Consider the following 22,176-nt stretch of genomic DNA (forward strand, 5'->3'; position numbering starts at 1 on the left):
ACGGGTCGACTAGTCGTCATTATGATGGTGCGGGAAGAACGAGCTCAATGACAGCACCTGCAAGGCTGAGTGAGAGACAGGGGTACTTCCTGACAAAGGCCAGTGCCAGTGGGGGAGGGGGGCAGAGAGAAGAGGGAGAGGAGGAAAAAGGGAGAGGCAGAATACAGACAGTAGAAATATTGCATATCAGCATCAAAGCTGAGCAATAGGGAGAAATGCAGGATCGAATTTCAGAAGGTGTGGGGGTGCCCTGTCCATCCAGGCATGGAGGAGAATTCAATAGTGCAACATTGTAGTCCCACGGCTGACCCTGGTCCCAGCTCCCGTGAACAAGCACTGTAGCCAAACTTCCTCGGCAGGCAGACACGGAATGGAAGCGAGGAGCAGCGTGGGGCTCAAGGAACGGCATGGAGGCCTGTACGTCAAATAGTAAAACCACATCGCAGAGAATAAACGGAGGGACATTAACAGCACCAACAGTGGTATAAACAAACAGCAATGGCAAAATGAACCAGTAGGTGCCTTGTGTGTTTTCAATTTTAAGAGTACTTGTACCCCTGTATATTACGGTCCCTGAGGAAATCGTCCAATCGCCTCTTGAAATCACAGCATGTGGCAGCGAGTAGAGAAGAAACCCCTTCGCCCCTTGTGTTGAAATTTTTTCTCCACCAATTTTAAGTGGTGGCCTTTCGTCCTTGTCATCAAGTTAATTGTAAAAAGTTTGCTGCCAATGTTACTATTCCCGTTAAGCATTTTATACATGAACATCATGTCCCCCCTTAATCTCCTTACATCCAAAGAGAACATGTTTAATTTTAGTAGCCTGTTCTCATAACTCAGGCCCTTCATCCCTTTTATGATTTTGGTTGCCCTCCTCTGGACCCTCTCCAGTTCAAGGACATCCCCCCTGTTCACTGGTGCCCAAAACTGGACCGCATACTCCAGATGAGGCCGAACCAGTGATCTATAAAGTGGCAGAATTACAGACTTGTCCCTGCAAAACATTCCCCTCTTAATACAAGAAAGGACTATGCTTGCTTTGTTTACGGCCGCCTGACACTGCAAGCTATTTTTCAGCCTGTGGTCTACAATGACCCCCAAATCTGTTTCCCTTTCGGACTTTCCGAGGGGAGCTGCCATTAGTGTGTAATCCGTTTTTTTTTGTTTTTAACCCCAAAGTGCACAACTCTACATTTATCTGCATTAAACCTCATCTGCCATCTGGTTGCCCACTCCCCTATTTTATCCAGATCCCCCTATAATGTTATAGCGTCAGTTTCAGTGACTATCCCCATCCCTGCCAAAGGATTTATATTCCTGTCCATACAGTCCTGAGATTTACAAAGGTCTGCCACTTAGCACAGCTCAGTCTATCAGGGGAGAAGACCTGCTTTTTATCTGCTGTGTTTAAGTAACTCTTATACAGGTGAAACTCGAATAATTAGAATATCGTGCAAAAGTAATGTCAGTAAGTGCTGCAAAAGGGGCCCAAACCAAGTACTGAGTACATATGCATGCTTGTACTTTTCAGAGGTCCGATATTGTTCTATGTACAATCCTTGTTTTATTGATTGCATGTAATAATCTACTTTTTTGAGGTTGTGGATTTGGGGTTCTTGGGGTTTTCATGAGCTGTAAGCCATAATCATCACAATTATGACAAATCAGTGTCTATGAGTCTATCTCATATATTAGTTTCACCTTTTAAGTTGCATTAGTGAAATAAATTAACTTTGCACGATATTCTAATTATTCGAGTTTCACCTATAGGTCTTGTCTATCCCCCTGCCTTTGATTGGACAGTGAAAGCATTAGCAGCCAACATATGAGTTTATCTCCCCAATCATTTTGTTTCTTGTTAGTACATGAATGCAGAAGCACAAGTGGTTGCTTCTTGTGCCGCTCCTCCCTCTTCCAGTCTTAGCTCTGTATTTTATAAGGCATGCCATTGTCCTCTTATTTGTCATTTATATAGAAACTACTGTATTTCTATGTATTATTAGACCTGCATCCCTTTTGGGAGTAGATAGATATACTGTATGCCACTGTGTTTGTCTAACATTTTCATCAACTACTAGCTTCTTTTTAGCTAGATTTTTTTAAAGGAGAACTATGAGGTGAGTGCTTTTCACTCACCTCATAGTTCTAGCCGACCTGTGACAATGAGACTGTCACAGGTCGGCTCAGTAGATCGGGAACAGCTGCGGCATCTCAGTATACCGCGAGCTGTAGCTCGCGGTATACTGAGCTTAGGGTAACGAGAGGACGCTAGTTTGTGTCCTCCCGTTACCCTAAGGAGAACTATGGGGAAAAACACTGACCCCATAGTTCTCCTTTAATAAGCTGTTGGCTGGCTACTATTGGAAGCAAATAAGAGAAATACAGAAAGTTAAAGTATAGTAAAGGTTCAAACAGTTTCATTACATGTTGGATAGCTCATAACTAGGGAATGGTTTAAATCCATGTCATTTTTTTTACATCTGTGTGCACATTATGTTCACTTTTAGTGCTGGTGAGAATGGTCACCAAGAAAAATATACTTTAATTACCACAGTTCTTGCTCAAATATCTTTATGCTGTATTATGCTGATATATCATTATCTAACATACATACCCGCAAAATACTTTTTTTTATTTATCAGTTAATACAGAGCATGTTGTGGTGTACAGTGGGTCAACCTGCTTGAAAGTCCAGGAAGGTTGGTGTCCATATAAATTACTCTTGCCGTCTGTCCTATTGGACATATGCTTTGTAAATTGCTTTTGAAATGATTGTGTTGCCAGTGCCAAAAAGTCAGTCTGCTGAGCTAGTTTATTTCTTTAGTTACACATGTTACATAGTTACATAGTATTTGAGGTTGAATAAAGACATTAGTCCATCAAGTCCAACCTATTAGGATCTCATTCTAGGAGTACCCGTACCCCTGTATATTACGGTCCCTTAAGAAATCGTCCAAAAGTTTCTTGAACAATTCCACATTATTTGCTGAAATCACCGCCTGTGGCAGTGAGTTCCAGACCCTAACTGATCTTACTGTGAAGAACCCCCTTCGCACCTTGTGCTGGAATTTTTTTTCCACCAATTTTAGGTTATGGCCTCTAGTTTTTGTAACGGAGTTAATTTTAAACAGTTTATCGCTAATGTTGCTACCACCATTAAACATTTTGTACATGGAAATCATATCCCCCCTTAATCTCCTCACCTCTAATGTGAACATGTTAGTTCCATTTCTTACTTCCTTCCCTATAATTTCATGGTCTTGTTTTAAAATTTTCTTGGGCACAAATCACTCTGTGTCAAGGTTGGGGTAGAGCTATGCCAACCAGAAAGCTGAACAATTGGCTGGTGCCACAGCTTTTTGAAACATGACTGTACATTAATAACATGAGCTTTATTAAAATAACTCAACAATAAAAAAAGAGATATAAATTGATGATAGTCATTAGACCAGGAAAAACAATTACAAATGGAAAAGAAACCAACACTTCTGTTGTGTAGTTGAAGAGCTCTTATTTTAAAGTAGTAGTCTAATGGATAGAATAGGGAAGTGTTATAGCCTTTAGAAGTTGTCCTTTTACCATGTTGAGATACCAGAATGATGAAATATACAGTCTCACACCACAGGGTCTCATTTCTCCTGATGCAACAGCAACACCAGTGCCCCTAATATATTTTCCTAAATGATAAATAAAAATAAAAACCCATCAGGTTAAGTAAGACTCGCTCAGTCTGTACAGAGAGGTCAGCTTTTTTATTTTGTACAATATCATGTGGACAAAATTTTTTCTAATATCGTGTTTCCTCTGTTGAAAGTAAAAACAGGAACCAACATGAGCCTGAAGAATTTAGCTATACTATTTTCCGAAAGTCTCCTAGTAACAACTGATTGCTGCTTTTTTTTTCTATTTTATACTGGTGCTCAGTTGGGTCTACATTCACTAACAGGCTGATCTTAATGGGGTGGGAAAGGAGTAACTCCATAGTAAAGTTTTTTTTTAATTCTTTTTCAACTGTGAAAAGGAGTAGCAAACTCAAAAGCATGAAAAACACTTCTAGAAAATAAACACACCTTGATTAGGGATGAGCAAATCTGAGTTCTGTTCATGAACAGTTTTGCAAACCTTGTTTGAAGTATGAAGTTCACAACCTTTGCGGTGAACCCCACTGAAATATATGGGAGGGGGAGGGATGGAAGACTTGTTATTAAGTTGTTGCCAATTGTAGAGCTAGTAAACAAGGTATTTTTAGGCAATATGCATGATGGGAAGCCAGGCACTGACATTTGGGAACCATGTACCATGCCAACGTTATAATAAATATAAAAAAAAGTATTTATCTTTACACAGATCTATCAGTCCTCCAACTGATCCAACACACACTAACACTGGCTGCTATGATCCTACTCTTTTATAGAAAAGGGGTCTTGCTTATCCATTCCTTTAAATTATTGGCTCTTGTGACTCAGCTCACCATGGCCAAAGGCTGTGCACTGTATTATAGGTTGTTCCTTATTTCTAGAAGCGAACCTGCAAAGTTTCTGGACAACATTTTGTGAACTCATAATAGTGGCGAAGCAAACCTTATCCCTAATGTTAATGAACCCCAGCTTTGCCAAAGGTAAGTAAAAAAACAAACACACCACTAAATCATAGGCACTGCTGTCCTATTAAGGCCATAATTACCAGTTCATTACGTTTTGGTATTCTTCTACATTCTCATATTTACTCTATAAATGTCAAAGCAACTAATGTTCCTTGGAATTGGACAGTTCAGTATCTCCCTGGACCCCAGGGAGAATTTGCAAATCATTTACAAGTTATCAAGATGTAATATTAAAGAATTGTATTTAATCAAATGTAGTTATGTAGACATATATGTTTTTTGCAGTGGTGTTTATGTATAACACATTGGGATGTATTTATAAACAATTTGCAGAGCCATTTTTCCTGTGATTTACCGTGATTTGCATCTATTCGCTGTGTGTGAATAGATGCAAAAAGCAATGTTAGCATTTTTTTCTTCTCAGGTCAAATGTAATACTGTATTATGTATTATCATCCACTAGATGAGGAGCATAAGAAATATTTATTTCCAATGCTCCTCAGCTCCATCTAGTGGCCATAATGCAGTATTTTCCAAATGTTACATTCGACCTGAAAATAAAAAATACTAACGATGTTAATTTTTGACTTCATTCACACAGAACAAACATTCACAGAGATTTGCAGGGTGAATGGCTCTGCATGTTTGTTTGGTTTTTTAAAAATACACTCCATATTGTTATGCACGTTTCATTGGGTCAGGCTTCTTTGTAGAAGAACTAAAGGTGCAAGTATGTAATTATCATGGCGAAAAAGGATTTCCCAAACCTGACTTAAACTGGCCATTAATTTTTGACTTCATTCACACAGAACAAACATTCACAGAGATTTGCAGGGTGAATGGCTCTGCATGTTTGTTTTTTTAAATAAATACACTCCATATTGTTATGCACGTTTCATTGGGTCAGGCTTCTTTGTAGAAGAACTAAAGGTGCAAGTATGTCATTATCATGGTGAAAAAGGATTTCCCAAACCTGACTTAAACTGGCCATACACTGACATATTTTCGTACAAATGTTCATATGAAAAATACTATCAGAACATTCGATAATGCCATCAGAGACTTGTTGAATGTGTCACAAAGTCCAGGAATCCGTGCCGGATTTTCCCTTTGGTTCCTGGTGCTTGGCTGTTCCACAGGGCTGCAGCCAATCTCCACACCTCCTCCCCTATTTATCATGACTTCACTTGTTGCTCTGGGTTCGTGCAACAAGTCTAATCCTTTGTGCTGGACCCCCATGTGATCTCTAGTGCTTATGTACTTTTCTGGAACCCTGCTTTCGCTAACTCTCTTGTGCTTGTGTTTTCCTGTGTTCTAGTACCTTCTTGAAATCCTGCGTTTACTTTGTTCCCATTGCTTCCCTGTATTCTTGTGGTCCCTGTTTTCCTCCAGTGTACCCTGTAACCTGTCTGTTGACTTTCCACTCTTGCTTGTTTCTGGTGTTCCTATTTGTTGTTGTTCCAGATAGTTCCTGTGTGTTGGTCTCCTACCTTGTTTGTAAGTTTTTCACCTCCATCTTTGTGTTCATTATCTGTGTTCTAGTACTTTGTACATTCCTCTGTGCATTCCTTGTATGTGGCTTTCGGAGCATCCGTAGCTGTGCTACGCACATCTTCCATTGTCCGGCTTCTTGTTCATTCCCGTGTGACTCTGCTTGTGTTCAGCACTTCCCCCAGTACACATCACCCCGAATGCCCTAGTCCCTGTGTTCTATACCATCCCTATGTATGCTGTTATTGCCTCGTGCTCCCAGTGAGAGCCTGCTTGTCCTGCTAGTGGATGGTTATCATCTCCACAGTGAACTCTTGCACCTGTGCTTACCTGAGAGTTTGTCTTCCTCCTGTGTGGCTGCTTGTCCTGCAGCCTCATCTTCCTTGAACTCCGGATAGCCGCGTTGTGCTGTCTCCCTGGAGGTCCCTTGTGTCCCTTCTCTCTATTGTTTATACTCCTTCCCCAGTACCTCTTTGTACGCCATACTGCAGCCTGTCCACAGGCTTCTCCCCTGTCTGCCCCTTTGTCCTGTGCCCTGGTGCCTCAACTAGCCCTCTGAGTCTGTGCGGGTGCACTAGAGGGCCGCAACCTGGAAAGTGTCAGGCAGCCAATCATCCTCACCATTAGAGGCTCTGTGGAAGACCTGGCCCGTCCCCAATTTCGCACAGACTCTTAGTACCTAGGTTTCCTGTGACCAGCATCCCTGGCATCACTCCAGCCTGAGACTCCAACCCACTCCGCATAACCCAATGCTTATGTGCCCCAGTCCCCGGTAGCCAGATCGTGACAGAATGTAATTAGAAAATTTGCTTGGATTTCACATTTGATTCCGGAATAAATTGAGTTTCCTGAAGTTCCCTTTTATAGTTTAGTTTGTTCAAGAAAAAGTCAAAAACGATTGTTGAGTTAACCCCATTAACTATTAGAAAATGTACTGCTACATAAATAACATGTTTATTTTTACCTTTTTTTGTATTTTTGTAGAGGAAAGAGTCTTGTTTCCTTAGAATTCTTAGCTCATGAAATTGTTTTAACCTTGGCAACAAGAGCTATAATTATTTTCTGTATTTCTATAGTGCTGACATATTATGCAGTGCTTTTCAGTGCACATAGAACTATTCACATCAGTCCCTGCCCATGAAGTAGTTCACAATCTAATGTGTCTACCACACTTACACAAGCACACACACTCTGGAGCCAAATTAGTCAAATGCCAGTTAATCTATCAGTATGTTTTTAGATTGAGGGAGGAAAACATTTCTCCCAGAGAAAGACCGTGCAAACCTGGGAAGACAATACAAATTCCGTACAGAATATATCCTTGGTGATTTGTAAACCCAGAACTCAGTGTTGCATGACTGTTAGGATAATTGATAACATGGGGTCAAATTTATAAAGAGCAAAGTAAAGGAAAGCAGAGGATTTGTCTAATTTTTCAAAAGCAGGCTAAAAATTCATTTTAGTGTAGCGCCCATCACCTTTGGTGAAGTGCTTACTATCTATTTAGTGATAGCCAGGGCTGTAGGCAGCCTGGTTGAATTTTGTAGCAGCCAGCACATGGTTAATCCCAGGTGTCCAACCTTGTCTGTACCCCCTAGGGCGGAGTGAGACTCTGTCACATTATGGGACAGCCAATGGGTGACACTGTGATATGTGTACAGGGCAGCAGCCAGTTACTGGGCTTGTTGTAGCCAGTGATGTCTGCTGACAAAGTATATATATATATTGGTGGGAGGCCATGTGCTCGCTCTCTTCTCTGGACCAGCCATGGACTGAGGTTGGGTCCTGTTCAGCCTGCCCCTAGGCTAGGCCGAGGCCTGGGGGTGGGAGTTGGCTGAGCTGCTGAAGGAGAGGCCTCCTTGAGAGTTTGCAGTCAGGAGAATGCCTGTAAGAATGGAAGAACCAGGACCCGTGTGGGCTTTTGAAGTGCCTAGTATTCAGAGGGACTTCTGAGTGGGGTCAGTGTTCTTCCAAGGATTGTGGAGATGTACTTCACGAAGATAAGATCTGGTGTGTCTGGAGCTATGGAGGCCGTTGCACCTAGACCCTATACCCTCTCTCCCTAATTAGAAGTGAATAAACTGTTTAACCAGCATCTCACGATTGGAGCGGACTTCAATTTATGGGCACAGGGAGAGGGCGGTTAATGCTAATGGGGCAGTTGGAAATCTATCCCTAGACTGACTAGATATGGACCTGTTCATCCAGCTGCACCTTCGGAGGTGAGCGCTACATTAGTATGAAAAGAGAAAGGGGTTAGCTTCATTTACATTTCCCAAGCAACAATCACTATAAAAAGGTACATGTACCGTTTTTTGCAACACACAACGCACTGCTTTTTTAGCCGTGATCGTGTTCAATTGCACGGTCGGTATTGCGGCGGGAAATCGCACGATCTGCCCGACATGACTGGGGTGCCATTCAAAAATAATGGCACCGATCAGCAATGGTGGGCGATTCCGTGACCACACGGATGGCCACACGGTCACGGAAATGCCCACCACTGCCGACCACGCTGGCGGTGCCATTATGCACGGTTGCCACACGGTCACGGATCGCCCAGGTGTGAACCTAGCCTGACAGTAATGTGCAGTGTGTATGAGAATATCACAAAAACTCATAGTAATGTGCAGTGTGTAAGTGTATAGCAGAGCTCCACAGTGCATATTAAGTTCCCGTTCACACCAATTGTGGAGCGTTCCAGAGTGGTAGCTGCTGGAATGCACAGCAATCGCACACTAAAGTTCCCCCTTTGTTCTTGGGCGGGAGGGGGCCTGGCGGTGCATTGAAGTCAAAGGCACCGCAGCCACGCACCCATCCGCAGTGCAATCTGATGCGTGACAAAACATTGCCTGCGTTCCGGTCCACTGTGAACGCAAAAAAATAGAGCATGCAGTATTATTTTGCGTCCGCACTGGACTGGAATGCAGGCAATGTTTGTTGTCCGATTGCACTGCGGGTGGGGGCGTGGCTGCGGTGCCATTGACTTCAATGCAGCGCCACGCCCCCTCACACCCCAGAATGCAGGGGGAAGTTTAGTGTGCGATTGCTGTGCATTACAGCAGCTACCGCTGTGGAACGCACCGCAATTGCTGTGAATGGGCCCTAAAAGATGTTTGAAATAAAAGTAAATATTATAAAATTATAGTTATGTACAGTAACAGAAAAATTCAATAATATTATTTAATATTAACCAATTTATTTTATTTCCTACCACAGCATTTGTTTATTTATATCTATTATTTTTTAATACACACCCACAATAAGCAGAAAAATGAAATCTATATTAATACTACTAAACCAATTTATTTTATAATTTTTTTCCATGATTAGCCCAGCAGTGGATACATTTATATATTTTATTTACGATTCATTTACATAAATTAATAAATTATATTTGTTTTTTCCTTTGCCCTGGTGGTGTAGTTGGTAGCCCAGCTGCTGCATGTCTTCCTCCACTATATAATTTTTTGGCAACTTCTGCAGGACCCCCCTGTATCACCATTTCCCCCCCACCACCTTCCCTCCCCCCTACACAGACTCCTACCTTTCCCGGGTGTCTTCTCCTCCTCCTTGTGGACGTGTCGGCTCTCTGCTCTGCTGGGCACATGCTGGTGGTTCCCCCGGTGCTCCGTGCGCTTGTCTTCTCATCTGAGCATGTAGTCTGGGTGGGCGCGCCCCATCCTTCCCTCACTCCTCTCCTGGCAGCTGAGTGTGACGCCCCCCTGCCCGTCCGCTCTGTAGCTGCAGCAGCCGAGAAAAAGAGAGAAGAGAAGCAAGCAATCGCCGCGGCGGTAGTGTCCCATCCCTGGTCCCGCCGCCGGCACACCCCCTCGATGACATTCCACTCGCCCCCACGCAATTTTCACTCGCCAATTGCGAGGGGGCAAGTGGAAATTTTGAGGCCTGCTGTACAGTATGTGAGGTACTCTCGCTACGATGCGGTAAGAGACTGCTTATATTCATACATGGCCAGTGAATGGTTATGCGGAGCAAGGATTCCTGCTGATATACATGTATACTCCCTGGCCTAGGATATCTGCCGGCCGTTTGGCAGAGTAGAAAAAAAATGAAATACAAGCTTGTGGTCTTGAGAGTATCAAGGGATGGGACATTATCCCCTTATTGAACTATGATTTTATCCATAGCTGCATATAAAATTTGGAGATCTCCTCTTCAGAGGCATATATCTCGTTTCTGATTGAATACACATGTCTGCTGAAAGTGAGGAGAATACATGATTAAATGCTGTTGTGCCAGCTGAATTGAGAACTAAGCTCTTACGTTGGGCTCATGATTCTAAGTTCTCTGGTCACCCAGGCATCCAGAGAACCCTGGTCTTCCTCTCTCGCCACTACTGGTGGCCGGACCTTCACAAGGCCGTAGAGGAATTTGTTAAAGTTTGCTCAGTTTGTGCACTCCTAATCAGTCTCTGGCTGGGCAGCTCTTACCTTTACCTATTCCAGAGAAACCTTGGTGTCATATTGCTATGGACTTCATTACGGATCTTCCATTGCCTGAGGGCTGTACTGTAGTGTGGGTAGTGGTAGACAGATTTTCCAAGATGGCACCTTTTTTATCTCTCTCTTCGCTGCCATCAGTAGCAGAATTGGTGCCAATTTTCATCTGAGAGTATTTTAGAGTAAACGGTATGCCAACCAGTATAGTTTCTGATCGTGGGGTACAGTTCACTTTAGGTTCTGAAGGGCTCTTTGCAAATCTCTGGATGTGTCATTACAGTTTTTTACCGCCTACCACCCGCAGTCTAATTGACAGATTGAAAGAACCAATCAGTCCCTGGAGCAGTTCCTTCGGGCCCTTGTGTCTGCACACCAACATGATTGGGTTGCTCTTCTGCCTTGGGCGGAATTTGCTCCCTATAACCACATTAATGCCAGCACCCAGGTATCCCCATTCTTCACAGTTTACGGTAAACACCTACACATTCCCTTGCCTATGCCCTGTTCTCCTGAGATTCCAGCCTTGGATACTTCGCAAAGGAATATGAATCAGATCTGGTCCCAAGTCCAGAATCAACTCCAGCAAGCTGCCGAGAGGCACAAAATGTTTGCTGACCGGCGTCGATGTAAAGACCCACTCCTTCAGCCGGATTTGGCTGGCTACTTAAAATATCTACCTAAAGGTCCTTTTTATGAAGTTTGCCCCACATTATATTGGGCCTTATGTTGTCTCGCGAATTATTCCAATCTGTTGTAGACTCCGTTTGCCCCCGCACCTTAGAATTCCTCATTGTTTTCATATCTCACTGCTCAAGCCCTTGGTCTTGAATACATTTTCTCGTTCTTCTTCTCTGGCTACTCCACCTGCTAGTCCATCCCAGGAACATGAGGTTCATCAAATTCTGGGCTCAAAAATCTCCTGTGGAAAGCTCTACTATCTGATTGATTGGAAGGGCTTGGGCCCAGAAGAAAGATCCTGGATTCCTTGCATCTGATGTTTCTGCTCCTCTCCTGATAAAGGTCACATTTGCCTTCCCTTGAAGCACGGGCCCCAGTGGCCGAGGAGGCCTTATAAAGAGGGGGTAATGTCACACTTCCTTGTGCTATGATCCGGGGCTGGGTTTTGCCTTCTGTCTGAGATGCTCGCCTTCCTGACAATCCATTCTGAACCTCAGTGTTAAATGTTCAGCTGACTTGTTGCTTGGCGTTCGAGCAACGTATCGTTGCACTGTGCCGGACCCCCTTTGTACTGTTTGCCTTGGATCCCTGAGGATTGCTATTTATCTCCCTTGTTCCCTGTGTGTTTTTTTTTATTCCCTCGTGCTCCCAGTGAGATCCTGCTTACCTGTGAGTTTGTCTTCCTCCTGTGTGGCTGTCTGTACTATGCAGCCTCTCTTCTCAGAGAACTCCATATACCAATGCTGTACTGTCTCTCTGTTGTTTTCTTGTGTACCCATTCCTCTATTGTTTGGACTCCTACCCCTGTGTCCCTCTTATTCTCTACTGCAGGCTTTTCCCCTGTCTGCCTTTAAGCCCAATGCCTTGGTGCTGCAAGAGGGCCGCAACCTAAAAGGTGTCCAGCAACACAATCATCCTCACCATTGGAGGCTCTGTAGAAGACCCGGCCCTTCTTAGAGTCCGTGCCTCTAGTGCGTCTCTAATTATGACTAATACCTTTGTGGTGATATATACTTTTAGAGAATATTTTTGAGAATTTAATTGAATTAGTGGTTAATCACTACAGAGATGTATTATGTGGTAGCAGTATAACCTAACTACACAAATTTCCCTTTTTTTTTTGTAGAAAAATGACTATTGCCCAATATACCATCATATTTTTCCTTTAAAAAGAGCTGAAGTCAAAACACTAAGCTTTTTATAAATGAACAAAGTAAAAAGGTATTTTTTGTGTCATTATGTTTTTAATTTTTTTTTTATACACTGTTAGGAAAACATACAGAATATTGCTTCAAGTTAAGTTCCTGTAATAGAACTTAAAGTCTTTCTAATAGAATATCATATTTCAAGTGGTTCTGGATAAGAAAAGTAGCTTTTATACACCTGTTTATCTCCCAATCCACAAAATGCATTGAAGTTTGCTGTCAACTGCTGGAATCCAATTTGTATTCTTAAATGCAGTTACCACTGCAGTTTCTAATAATAGGTTGGTGGTAATTTTACTCTGACAGTAGTTTGTCTATATACCACGAAAGTAAAGATGATATTTAAAATACATTCTCAGCAGAAAGCAGTTTGTTAGAATTCATAGCGAAGAGAACAGAAAGCTGGGTGTGCAAGAAATATCTGGTCTACTCAACATGATCTTTTTACGAGATAAATACAGATATATTTCTGAATGGAAATTGTAGCTTATTAACCATTTGTATACTCTGACAATTTTGATCTATTTATAGCTATGCTCTCACATCTGAAAACATTAATTGCCCTTGAGATCTGGATGATCTGTGGCTTTTCTCTAATTAAGTCGTGTTCACATTTTCAGAACATGTCTAGATCTGAGCTGCCTGTTGATGTCACCATTAAGTTTGCACAAACTCCCATCTTGTTTGCTATACATAGCTCTGTTGCTCTTCAAACTGTTTCCATACCGCATTTTCTTCCAGGCAAAAACTAGGCATGTTTGAGGTAATATAATGAGGGAGTCTAAGGCCCCATTCACACTGCGCGATTCGCAAATCGCGCGTTTGTCGCGCGATTTGCATTTTGCGCAATATCGCGCAAATGCTTGCATTGAGCAAGCTTGAATTGCGTCTAAATCCGCTCCAAAAAGGGCCCTGCTGTAGCGACGCACGACCCACGACAGCAGGACCCTTTGCCCCATTGAGAAGCATTGGAGAGCAATATCGCGCGGTAAATTGCCGCGATATCGCGGGAATTACCGTGCGATAAATCGCTAAGTGTGAACGGGGCCTTAAACGACATGCTTTGAGGGTCGAATTATAAATTGAATTAGGGTGATTAGTATATTAAAGGAGATCTAGAGACACCAGCACCTCATTAGATATTCAGAACAAGCATTGTGCAATAAATAAAAGGCTTTGTTCTTATGCTCCAAAATATCTTCTTACCTTTTAAAAACACAGCATAGCTCTGCCTCTTCTTAGTAGCAGCTTCTGCTGGTTTTTTGTTTTGTTTTTGGGTCATCTCAATTTAGATAGTCTCCCACAATGCTTTGCAACACGTCACATGCCATTGCTCACCAGGCTGTAGGAGAGGCTGGCGAAGTAGACAGGTGGATAGAGATGTGGGCAGGACATTAGAGAGTTGTTGTGGAGCTCTAAAGGAGTAGTGAAAAAAACAGTGTGCTAGTTTCTGAGCACAGTGCTTCCTCACGTGTGACTACAATTGGAGATTTTAGGAAGGCAGAAGGAAATTGTGGACAAAGGCATACAGGAAATGTATGTGAATGTAGTTCTCAGCATCTGGTTAAAGGTATTTATGGGGGCTAAATGGACATAGACATGTCAAAGTACAAGAGATGTTAAAATGGCATGCTAAAACAAATATGACATTTTTGTTTTATGACTTTATGGACACATTAATACATAAGTATGGTCTACTCTAATCCCTTTAATTGATGATCTTGCAGTTTGAGAACCCTGCTGGTGATACAAGAGAACCATTTTCAAATAAGTGCACTGCAGGCTGTCTGCAAAAAAATGTCAGTACTAAGACTTTTTTTTAAAGTTTACATTTTCTCCAGAATTCTAGATGTAAATAGATTTAGAGGCAAAATGACAAAATAAAGGCTTCAGGAATTACAATCCCTGTAATGCTGTGCAGGGTAATTGGTTTTTTGCTGTAGGGATTACATTGAACTCATTTAAATTTATACTGAATGAAGTTTCTGATTTTAGTGCAGTTGCAGTGTTTGCTGTATAGAATTACTACAGGTAGTTCTTTGGAAATGTCCTTTTAAAATGATCACCTTTTGATCCTCCTGAAATTAAGCTACCCAGCCCCATAGATACAGGATCTCGTTATATTACTCACTGTAGCTCAATCTTCTGCAGATTTACAGTGAAATATTATTATTAAATCTTCATTTACATAACTGCAAGATAAAGGGGAAAAGGAGGTGTAAGCGCTGTATCTAAAAGTAATAAATACAATTTTTAAATGCACTCACGTAAATGAAGCCGGTAAAGCGTCTGTAAATGGCCACACACTGTGTGAGATTGCTAATGATCCACAATCTCACTATTGTAGCGCCCATCAACTTCTGTGAGGTGGCTACTAGATATTTAGTGATAAGCCAGGGCTGTAGTCAGCCTGGTTGGATTATAGTGGCATTTATGTGTTTAATTCCAGGTGTCTGGCATTGACTGTTCCCCCCTGGGCAGAGTGTGACTCTGCTATATTGTGAGACAGCCAATGAGAGGCACTGTGAGTGTATGTACAGTGCAGCAGCCAATCGCTGGGTTTCTCTCAACCAGTGGTGCATGCTGGGATAGGGTACATATACTGGAGGGATTTGCCATGTGCTCAGACTAGTCGGGGAGCAGCCATGGATTAGGGCTGGATGCTGTACAGCCTGCCCCCCAGGTTAGGCCTGTGGGTGTGAAGAGGCTGCAGTGTGGGAAGTGTTCCCCTAGGCCTCAAGTATGGAGGAGGCCTGTGCTGTTTGCCAGAGAAGGAGAACCAGAGAAGCTGATGCCTGCGGGAGGTGCCTGGAACATAAAGGACCTCTGGAGCATGGCTGGTGTCTCTCCTGCTGAGGATCTGTGCTCATCCCTGCTCATCTGTTACTCCAATTACCATTCACTGTACCACAAGTGGATTTACACTGAGATGCTTAAGAGGTCTGGTTAGTCTGCAGTCTATGTCTGTTACTCCCTGGATGTCTATGATCCCTATACCCTCTCTCCCCAGTGTGAAGATGTTTAATAAAAGTTATTCAGGATTGCATTACTGGAGTGGACAGCAGCTTTGTGGGCATTAGAAGAGGGTGGTTAATGCTAGTGGGGTGGCTGATGGTCATACCTATAGACAGACTAGTGATGATGACCTGGTTAATCCAGCGGCTCCTTCGGAGGTTAGCGCTACATTATGAAAAGAAGATTATATAGGGTTTCACTGTTAGGGCTTAAAATTCCTTGACTTTGTTGGCTGATGTATTTGCCAACAAGCTTTAAAATAAATACCAATATAAATTTTAGATATTCAGTCACAAGAGGTTCAATGGGGTCTGTCAAAGCAGTTAGAGGACGAGGTGATTATTCTGTTGAGAAATATGTTCTTTAAAGAGACTGTTATTTTGTCCATTCAGATCAAAGTGTTAGGTTCTCTTGAAAGAACAATCTCTCACCCACTCATACTTATCATCCCTGCACTCCCTCTCCACACTGTTTATCCATCGAATTAGGGGTCCAATCCCTGTGTAAGCCTCCTTGTTCCAATTAGAGAGGTTTTTTCTCAAATATAATCATATGGCAATGTAGTAGATGAAGCAAATGACTAATTCACGGTTTCAAATGCTTGTTCTCTAAAATCAAAATCACTTACAGGGCTTTTCACAAAAGGGTGAAGAATTTGGAGAAGGCAGGAGAAGTGAACAATCTAGGACAACATAGCTGAACTAGAAAGTGAGCTAAATTGGAGAATTTTTCCAAAACAGCTATTTTGTCCAAGATTGTTCACTTCTCATGCCTTCTCCACACTCTTCACCCTTCTGTGAATAACCCTGTTAATATTGACATTTCAGTCCCAAGCTGTTCATTAAGATTTGTATGTTTGGACATCAGAGAAATTCAAACTCACTTTGGTCAGTATGGGGCTATAACTACAACTTAAGCTTTATGTGTCCTGATCTTGTGATGGAAGGATAAGAGCGCAAAAACCAAATGCATGAAAGAATGTTGAGACAGCCTGTCTCTATTAAAAATCGGGGAAAGACTTACTTGTGGGCCTCGGGTACCGTGCACGGGGCGGCCTCGATGGAGGATTGGATGGTTCAATGTGCACTTCTTCTTGCTGCAAGCTTACAGTGGCCACCACCGGATGTAATTTCAGGCAGGGAGAGAGAGAACGGAGCGGGACAGGTCCTGACGTGGCTGCAGTCGGATCGATCAAGGCAGCTCTGGGTGACAGGGGGACTGGCTTGATACAGTGAGGACTGGTCAGAGGGCTGTCAAAAAACTGTCTCACAAGGTAGAGGACCAGTGTAGTGCCGTGACTGATACGGACCAGGCAGATTTGGGTGACGGGACTGTCTCAGAGACTGGGGGAATGGTCAGGAGGCTGTCAAGGCTGTGTGGTTTGTGTGCCTCCGGTCTGTGTGACAGCAGTGTCGGAGGTAGTGAGGTCGGAGTGGCAGGTGGCTGTGGAAAAAAATGCAGAGGATGGTGTGATGCCTGGTAGGCACAGGGTAATGGAGGAGCAACGCGTTTCGAGGAAGCCCTCTTTCTCATGCTCAAACGAAGAAGCAGGTTACTTTGGCGGGAGATCCGCCGGGTTTAAAAATGACAGGTGGGCGGAGCTACAGGGATAGGCAATGAGGGGAAAATACTCCCGTGTCTCGATTGCTCGGGCAAGGCCCATGAAGTGTAGCAGTGTAAACGAGATATGTCTGGATACTGAAGGTGCATGGAGGATGTAAATTAATAAAAACGAAGATGGAGATGAAAATAGAGTTAGAATTAGAATGAAAATAAAAATAAAAAATATAATAAATAATAAAAAATGGAGACTAAAATGTATGTTTTTATTGATAGAGGAATAAAAATCTTGACGCATTGGTCAATGAATGGCCGGGAAGATGTCCTGCTGATTAATACATGCTGTGCCCCCTGGGCTGATGAGGGCTGTTTGGAGGTGTTGATGACTGATGGGACTGGATCAGATGATGGTAAGGATTTCCAACTCGTCATTAAGTCCTGTGGGAGCAAGGGTATTGAGTTGGTAGATCCAATAGGTTTCTCTCCTGCATAACCGCTGGAAACGCTCAGAAGGGGAATAATGTTCTGAAATTAGTTCTATGGCAGGTATTCAATGCGTTTATTGTGTTTATGGGCAAAATGTCTTGGGACACTGTGATCTGGGTTGCCTTCTGCAATAAATTGTCTGTGCTTGCCTATCCTTTTTCTCAGTGGACGGATCGTGCGGCCAACGTATAGTAGATTGCATGGACATTTTAGACCATAGATAACATGGTCATGTGAACAAGTGATGAACTGTTTAATTGGATGGATGTTGTTGGTACTATCTATGAATACGGATTGCCCATGAGTGATACATTGGCACGTGAGGCAGCATGATTTTCTGCATTGGTAAGTTCCCACTCTAATGTGCCAGTTTTTCCGTATGATGCGCTGTATTGCGTTATGATTGTTATTGAAGGTGGTGATGAATCTTACATCAGCCTCACCATCAAGGCACGTGGTTGCATTAGGAGTAGGTGGTTTTAGATAAGCAGAGTACACGTTATGGATTAATGTGGCCGGTTACGATTGATCTCTGAATTTATTGGCTCTGTGTAATGTAATCCGTAGTCTTGGAACAGTCGCGCCTCAGCCTGCAAAACTGGCTCTTGGGGATGTTTTTTATTCATCTTGGGTGGTGGCAACTCTGAAAGTGCACATATGAGTTACCCCCAGTGGGTTTTACATGGTTGTTGGTGATGATGGTCGTACTGTCGAATGAGAGCTCTAAGTCTAGAAATGTCAATTTGGATGAGTTGGCCACATGAGTGAATGAGAGGCCCAACCTGTTGCTGTTGCAATGGGTGACGAATTCCAACATGGACTCGGTGGGGCCTTCCCAGATTATGATGATGTCGTCAATATAGCGACCATAAAAAATAAGGTGTTGGGCGAATGGGTTGTTGTTCCATATGTGCTTATCCTCCCAGAAACCCATAGTGAAGATGGCATAGCTTGGGGGCGTAGTTTGCGCCCATGGCCGTGCCTCGGATTTGTGAATGAAAATTGTCCATGAAGGCAAAGTAGTTGTGTTCAAGTGTGAATTTAGTACAATCCACAATGAACTGTGCTTGTTAATGGTGTAGAGTGGAATGGGAGGTTAAATAATATTGTAGCGCGTTTATGCCTACATCATCATGTGGAATGGAAGTGTATAGGGAACTAACGTCTAGTGATAGCCAGGAATAGGAACAGTGGTGTATTCTGGTTTGGGGCTGCCCTAGGCAAGACAAAACTCGGTGCCCCCCCCCACCCACACACTAAATGTACCCCACTCGTCTGTGGTCTCAGGTGGGCTCTGCAGGGTTTGTGGTGGGCTTTGCAGGCAGCGGAGCCCCCTATGGATTCTGCAGAGCCCACCACAGATCCTGCAAAGCCCTCTGAGACCAGGCAAAGCCCCCCACAGATCCTGCAGGATCTCAGGAAGGCTCTGCAGGGTTTGTGGTGGGCTTTGCAGGCAGCGGAGCCCCCTATGTATTCTGCAAAGCCCACCACAAATCCTGCAAAGCCCCCTATGGATCCTGCAGAGTAGACATGTGCGATTCAGTTCGTTCCGAAATTCGTTTTGGACGAATTTTCGGAAATTCGGAGATTCGGATGCATCCGAATTCCGAATTAAAGCTAAGACGAATGCAAACGAATCCGAAATTCCCGATTTCCCGAAATTCGTTATTAAACGAATTTCGTTGCAGCAAAACGACATTGGGGGGAAAAAAAATACAACAGTTACCTTCTCCAACAGTTCCTTGGTTAAAGTACAGAAGCAATAGCGTAGAGGGTAGGGGACAGGTTTGCCATTGTTAAGGTCGCAGGTTCTAGTCCCGGGTAAGGTAAGATAAAGATTTTTTTTTCTTTGCTTTTGAATTGGCATTCTCCTATTGGCCTAAATGTAATTTCTCATTTTGCTATTGGACGAATTCCGTTGCAGATGGCTGCGGGTCACAAAGTACTGGCTCGCGGGCCGGTACATTGAGACCCCAGCATTTTTTCCGCTCCCTAGGAATCTGCCGCCCGAGGCAAACGCCTTGTTTGCCTCGCGGCAGATACGCCCCTGAATAGGAAGGATCCCATTTGTACTGTGAGAGCATCTGGATTAGCTGGCCAGAATCTTTGATGTATTAAGGCAAATTGGTGACCAAAGGTTGTAGAAAATGATCTATGTAGACCGATAGTCCACTAGTGAGTCTGTTGGTCTTGGCTATTGTCGGACGACCGGGAGGTGCACTAGCATTTTTGTGAATTTTCGGCAGATGGTAAAAGTAAGGGGTGTGGAGATGTTGGGGATACAAAAAAGCTTTCTCTTTCTTTGTAAGGATGTTATCTTTAGAGGCGGTTTCTCGGAGGTGGAACAGTTCGGTTTGGTAAGTGGTGAGAGGATCTAGTGGTAAGGTAATGTAGGTGGACTCATCGTCCAAGAGCCTATGGGCTTCGTTAATGTAATCGGGATGGTCCTGGATGACAATGCCACCGCCCTTGTCTGCTTGTTTGATGACTATGTCATGGTTGGCTGTGAGTTCTTTGATAGCGGAGGTTTCGGCTGGACTCAGATTGTGTCAATGTTGGGCCTTATGAGGAGTCATGGAGTCATAAGTCTGAGTACGTGACATGATAAAAAGTGTCTATAAATGAACTTTTGGACTTGTAGGGATAAAATGTGGACTTGGGTTTGAAAGAATTATGGGCAATGTCAGTCACTGTGGCCGGGGATGAAACTAATCAAGCAGATCATGATGTATTAGCTTCAGTGGAGTGCAGGGGAGACATTAGGGGTCTAATAGCGTCGGATGCGCCTACTTGTAGGAATGATGATTGAGCCACACGTTAGTTATCCCCATGCAAGTCAGAGTGAGATAAATAATTCTAGGCCAATTACTCATGGTTAACTCTAAATTTATGACCTGTGAAGGCTTTTAAAGTGACGCCTATAGACAATGGATACCATTGGTTGGGTATCAAAAGATTTTGTCGGGCACATTCAGTTTTTAAGCTGGACATGTTTGGTATCTATTTACTTTACCCAACCTCATTGCTTGTTTTATATTTTACCAAAAAGTTGGGTATTATATTTTGTTTATATGTACTAAAATTAATATTAATGCGTTTTTTTCTGAAACTTTGGGTTTCATGTGCGCTAATATCATGTAACATAAAACATGGTAACTGCCATCATTTTTTCCTCTGGGATTGTTGCTTTCGAAAAATATATAATTAGGGTGGGGGAATTTTCAGGCTTAAAATTTGCATCTTAATTTGGTAAAATGTATTACGAAGATTGGCTTTTCCCTTTTCCTATGTGCCCTTAAATTTGCATCAAAATGAGGACCTTCTCCCTGCTGCACACTATTTTATTCATTTTGTTTTTGCATTGGTACATATCCCTATGACAGTGCCCAAGTACTTTCTTTGAAAATCCTTTGCCTATTAGCCTTGGAAATGGCCAGCATTGTTTTTTAAGATTGCCATAGGATTTAAGTTTGCAATTTTAGATGGGTTCAACAAATGCCCCACAATCCAAATCCAGACACCTTTGTTTATCCCCACTTTCTTTGTCTATTACAATAACTTTCATAGGGATAGAGTATAAAACATAATATTGTCTCTGTTAGGGATGTCACTTTTTTAAGACCAAGTACAAGTACTGGCCCTCATGTACTTGCCGATACCAATTACCGGTACTTTTTCTATGGGGCCCTGTGATTTCTAGTTATGCCCCTGATAACATGATTAGGCTAATCATGATCCATAGTACAGCACAGTCCATAGTACAGATTGGACAACACATTTTATAGGAACTCTCTATAGCATCACACCTCCAAACAGAATCTAGCAGTTCGGTGGCTCAGAAGTATTGCCTTTAAGTTTATTCTATTAACAAGCTTTCCTAGTTCAGACAGTATTTGTAAAAGGTTGACAGAGGTGCTATGGCAGTATAGTAATTCATGATGTGGGTATGAAATGCAATCATAGTATATGGCAATAAAACTTTACAATTTTAAACTAATACTCTATATGAAGTACACACTATAGTACACACACTATTAGTTTAAATCATGATCTATAGTACAACTACATATTATGTATGTACTATAGATCATGATTTAAACTAATAGTGTGTGTACTATAGTGTATACTTCATATAGAGTATTAGTTTAAAATCATGATCCATAGATAGTAACATGATCCATCCGATTCCAAACATGATTTGAACACAGGCCCTTACTTGATGGTGCCTGTGCAATGGAGGTGCCTCACGAGCTGCCGATTAATTCTTCCTCTTTCCTTTCCTCTCATGTGAGGACGACGTCGGCAGCGCTGAGCGGCAGAGCGTCGCGTCACTGCTGTGGGCGGAGCTCCAGGTCGCCGGCCAACTACATTAGACCCCACCTGGAGCTCCGCCCACAGCAGTGACGTGAAGCTTCTCCAGCCTTCCCAGAGGACCCCAGCCACCACGGAAGGTAAGAAAAAAAACAAAAAGGCATCGGGGCAAGTACTTGTCAAAATGATCTGTATCAGGCCTGATTCCGATGCTAGCATCGGTATCAGGACATCCTAGTCTCTGTGAACAGAAGGAAGAATATCCTATATATTTTGGTCTATTCTTTCCCATGGGGACCTATGTTTATCTAACTGAGATCATAACAGATGATTTACCTTAAAGTGGTTTAAACTAGTTTAGTCTTGT

At 42.8% G+C, this 22,176-nt stretch overlaps 1 long non-coding RNA gene across 1 annotated transcript; it reads left to right on the forward strand.

Annotated features, from left to right (window-relative positions):
* The first annotated feature begins 4,970 nt into the window (after nt 1–4,970).
* LOC108794454 lies at nt 4,971–21,470 on the forward strand. Its single transcript, XR_001941710.1, has 4 exons — nt 4,971–4,981; nt 5,687–5,697; nt 12,853–12,861; nt 21,263–21,470. It is a non-coding gene; the product is annotated as an uncharacterized LOC108794454 (long non-coding RNA).
* The last annotated feature ends 706 nt before the right edge of the window (nt 21,471–22,176 follow it).

Source organism: Nanorana parkeri, unplaced genomic scaffold (assembly GCF_000935625.1).
Source record: "Nanorana parkeri isolate BGI_ZX_2015 unplaced genomic scaffold, ASM93562v1 scaffold852, whole genome shotgun sequence".
Taxonomy (NCBI): domain Eukaryota; kingdom Metazoa; phylum Chordata; class Amphibia; order Anura; family Dicroglossidae; genus Nanorana; species Nanorana parkeri.